Consider the following 4,806-nt stretch of genomic DNA (forward strand, 5'->3'; position numbering starts at 1 on the left):
GCTAGCTTGAATGGGTTTCTGATCCCAGCAACCAAATGTGCTCTACAGAGAGAAACTTCTCTAGTCATGAACTGTAGAAATGATCCCTGAAAGTATAGTCTTACAGCAACCACATGGTCCCTAAGACAGCCTTTCACTCTCCCTATAAAAGCACCGAATGTGCTATTATATGCTCCAACCTCTAAGAGAGATGTTATGAACCATTTTGCTGAGGGCAAGATACACCATATCCACAACACGCTCTTGATCTTGTAACCACTGACTTTGTGCTTTTTAGGAAGTGAGAAACATCTGAGCCAGCTCCTCATCCTAGGCTGGGTGCTGACTGCCTGGCAGCATTGCCCAGCCTGGCTCTCAGAGGAACTCCCCCACCCCAGAGGCTGTGATCTTTTTCCAAGTGGTCCCACCCCTTCCTCTCACTCCCTTCCCCAGCCCCAGATGTGGGGCCCAAAACTCACAAGGAAGAGGCTGGACCCTGTTTGAGCTTGGAAATGTCCACGTCATGGGGGCTAAAAGGATAGCTGGACCCCACTTCCCCCTTTCCCAGGTGGCTGACATCAAACACCATGCTCCCTCTTTCACTGCAACAGTTTTGGGATCCAGGATCTGGGCCCCATTCTAGTGGGGGTGGAGGACCTCAGTACAGGGAGATGCTCAGGGTCTTGGCTGGATCAGGCCAGAGCGGGGGTCCCCCCATAGATGATGAGGCCACTTTGCATCTGCCAGACAGGAAACCTAGGGAGGCCAGAAGCAGAGGAGGAAAGGAGGCAGTCATGTTCCTCTGACTCAGACTGGAGTTTCTACACCTGGATGGAAACGGGCCACACACGGGAGTGGGAGTGCAGTTTCAGTTCACAGGGACATGCACAACCACACCCAACCCATCCCCCATACCACTATCATGCATGTGCATGAGTTTTTCCTTTCATACAGATGGGGTCTCACTATGCTGCCTAGGCTAGTCTCAGACTCCTGGCCTCAAGTGATCCTCCTGCCTTGGCCTCCCAAAGTATTGGGACTGCAGGGGTGAGCCCTATGCATCCTGCCTTTCTTTTCTGTTCTTTTCTTTTTTTTCTTTTCTTTTTTTTTTTTTTTTTTTTTACGGAGTCTCACTCTGTTGCCCAGGCTGGAGTGCAGTGGCGTGATCTCGGCTCACTGCAACCTCTGCCTCCCAGGTTCAAGCAATTCTCCTGACTCAGCCTCCCAAGCAGCTGGGATTACAGGCACATGCCACCATGCCTGGCTAATTTTTTGTATTTCTTTTTTTTTTTTTAGTAGAGACGGGGTTTCGCCATGTTAGCCAGGCTGGTCTCAAATGATCCGCCCACCTTGGCCTCCTAAAGTGCTGGGATTACAGGCATGAGCCACCACATCTGGCCTTTCCTTTTCTTATTGAGGGCCCAGCACATAAGAGTATTAAAAACCACACAAAGTTGTATGGGATGCAGTTCCCCTAAAAGAGACAGAAATAGAAAGCACTGAAGCTGCTGGCTTTCTGGTACAAGCTCTTCCTGCTGCAGATGGACCCCTCCTGCACAGGGACCACAGCCCTTGAAGGCACCAGCCCTAAGGTGCAGCCCTTTGTCCCTGCCCATCTCCCCTACCCTCTTTTTTTTTCTTTTTTGAGAGTGCACAGCTAGGCCTCCCTGCCCACAGAGCCACATTTGGAAGTTCTGTGCAGCAAGGCTCTTTGCCCAGGCTCACTTTTTTCTCCACATCATCACCATCAGCATTTTGATTATATCTGCACCATCATAAAAGGTTATACCAAATGCACATGAGTTTCTGAGGCAGGGGTTTGCACTGACCCCATCCAGCTAGGCAGAAGCAGGGCTCGTCCAGGATCCTAGAGGGGATGGATGTGCAGCCTGGAGGCAAGGTCCTGGAAGAGTCCAGAAATCGTGGAAACTGGGCTCTGTAAAGCCTGGACGGACTTCCATTGAGTGAGAGTAGCTTAGGAACAGCTTAGAAATTGTGAATGCTGATGGACTGTCAACATGGACATATGCAAACCAGATGCAACATTATGCAAATTATATACAAAATACATGCACAGGTCTCCCAACTATTGCAAATGCCAGATATGGTCCTTGAGGACCCTAAGTTTAGCTGAGACCTGTTGTGGGGCAGAGAGATCACCCTGGACTTGCCAGTTTCTTTTTTTTTTTTTGAGACTGAGTCTCACTCTGTTGCCCAGGCTGGAGTGCAGTGGCGTGATCTTGGCTCACTGCAACCTCCGACTCCCAGGTTCAAGTCATTCTCATGCCTCAGCCTCTGGAGTAGTTGGCACTACAAGCGTGAGCCACCACGCCCAGCTAATTTTTGTATTTTCAGTAGAGATGGGGTTTCACCATGTTGGCCAGGCCGGTCTTGAACTCTTGACCTCAAGTGATCCACCTGCCTTGGCCTCCCAAAGTGCTGGGATTACAGGCATGAGCCACTGCACCTGGCTAGGACTTGCCAGTTTTCTTATGGTGGGCAGGAAGGGCTTTGCTCCAAGGTGGTTCACACACTGTGGGGAAGAAATCAGGCAAGGAGTCAATTAGACTCAGGTTTGAATCCCAGCTCTTCCACTCACAAGTTGCATGACCTCCCTTGAGTCACTTCACCCCTCTGAGCCTCTGCTTTCCTATACGAAAATGATTATTATGAGGAATAGATGAGAACTTTGGCCAAGGCTCCCATGTGCACAGTCGTGCACATAACAGACGCCCAGTGAGTGTGGCAGGGCTCTGCACAGAGTCCTTTCTTGGGGGTTGGATATCTGGGCCTCCTTTCTAGTCACTGCAGTAGCAACTGTGCCCCCTCAGGCTGTGGGCAGGACCTTCTTGCAAAGCAGCACATGCAGCTCTGGGTTTGGAAAATGTCAGTGCTTGGATGGACCAGGAATCCATGTACCTCTCACTCGTCAAGAAATCTGGCAGAGGTCACACTCAACAGGGGTGCTGTGGGTACCCCAGCCAGACCCCCTTTCCCTGGTCAGTGTACCCATGAATCCCCCGGCTGCAGGTGTGATTACTGGGAATTCTCCCAGCTGCCCCTTCTGCGAATTGCCCTTGGCTGAGGAGTGACTGGCTGATAGGGTGAAATGGTTTGGCTGTGTCCCCACCCAAATCTCATCTTGAATTGTAACTCTCCCAATTCCCATGTGTTGTGGGAGGAACCTGGTGGGAGGTGATTGGATTATGGGGGCAGGTCTTTCCTGCACTGTTCTCATGATAGTGATTCAGTCTCACAAGATCTGATGGTTTTAAAAAGGGGAGTTTCCCTGCACAAGTGCTCTTTTCTTGTCTGCCGCCATGTGAGATGTGCCTTTCACCTTCCACCATGATTGTGAGGCCTCCCCAGCCACGTAGCTGTAAGTCCAATAAACCTCTTTCTTTTGTAAACTGCCCAGTCTAGAATATGTCTTTATCAGCAGTGTGAAAATGGACTAATATACAGGGGGACAAAAAAGGCAGCCTCCTCGCCTCATGGTGGACAGCCCAGTGTTAGTTTATGTTGCAGAGCCCCCTTGGTCAGGCCCCTCTAGACTCTACCTGGGATCCATTCTTGCTCTATTTCCATCCTCTCCTGTTTTCCTACCTCCCTTATGTATCTCTCCCAGGAGCCCCCTTGATAAATGACTTATAACTAGATCCCTGTCTCAGGATCTGCTTTTGTGGAACCCAACCCAAGAGAGGGGGACAGACCTGCATGCAGAGGGGGACATGAACTTGTATAGTCAGGAACCATAGGGTAGCGTGGGCTCACAGAGGAAGAAGTGCCTGGGTGCCTGAGCTTGGGGGAAGGGATCGGAGGGTGTTTCACAAAACAGGCAACACTAGAGTTCACCGCATGGGGAGAAAGCACCGTGGGTGGTGGGTGCGGCATGTGCATGGCCTGGAGGCAGGAGAGAGCCTGGTATGTATGGGGAACCCCGCAGAGCTCTGGGTAGCCCAGGCTCCAAGAGAGGTTGGCAGGGGCCAGACAAGAGGGGCCTTAAATACCCCAGTGAAAAGTCTGGACTTTACAGCTGGAAACGATGCATGCAGAACTGTCAGGAGAAACATCCTGTGGCTGCAGCTGTGTGGAGCAGACACACGAGGTGGGGTGCCGGTGGGGTGGCCCTGGCAGCTGTCAGCCACCAGGCTAACAGGGACCGAGGGATGAGGAACAGGGCTAGATTCTAGAGGCTTTCAGGACAAAGGACTAAAAGGCCTTGGTGGCTAATCTGGGGCTCTGGGTGTGGGAAGGAGTCTAGAAGGTACCACAAAGAGAGGAGACAAAACATCAGGGCTGAGGCAGGGTTGAATGAGCTGTACAGGGCAGGGGTCTGCATTCCCTGTGCCCACCACAGCTAGAGCCAGGCTGAGCCTCCAGTTGGAAGGTCCGGACACTGACCAGAGTATGTGGCACAGCTGGCCTGACCCCAGTAAGGACCTGGGGCTGCCCCTCGCTGGAGGGGCTGGCCTCCAGGCCTGATTAGGACAGGGATGGGGAGAGGCTGGGGGCGGGGGAGTAGAGTGCAGAGCTGCTCAGGCATCGATGCGGGGGTGTGGTTGCAAGGCCCTGGGAAGGGCTCACCATCAGCTCTCCTCTAACTCTTCTATTCATGGGCACCAGAGTAAAAACTACACAAGATTACCCACTGGTGATGGGGGAGGCAGGCTTGCAATGCAGGGTGTGTGCAGAGAGGCCAAAACAAGCAGGGGAGGGGGCTACCCTCCATGGGGGGAAGGAAGGGGGAGGGTGTTGCCATGGAAGACTCATGCTTGGACAGGCAGAACCTGACCTTCACCCAGACACTGTCCTTATCTCAGACCT

The 4,806-nt window shown here is 52.3% G+C and overlaps 1 pseudogene; it reads right to left on the reverse strand.

Moving 5' to 3' along the window:
• On the reverse strand, positions 1 to 102 carry LOC112206611 (small nucleolar RNA U3; annotated as a pseudogene).
• Positions 103 to 4,806: the final 4,704 nt, after the last annotated feature.

The sequence above is a fragment of the Pan troglodytes genome, chromosome 21 (assembly GCF_028858775.2).
Source record: "Pan troglodytes isolate AG18354 chromosome 21, NHGRI_mPanTro3-v2.0_pri, whole genome shotgun sequence".
NCBI lineage: Eukaryota > Metazoa > Chordata > Mammalia > Primates > Hominidae > Pan > Pan troglodytes.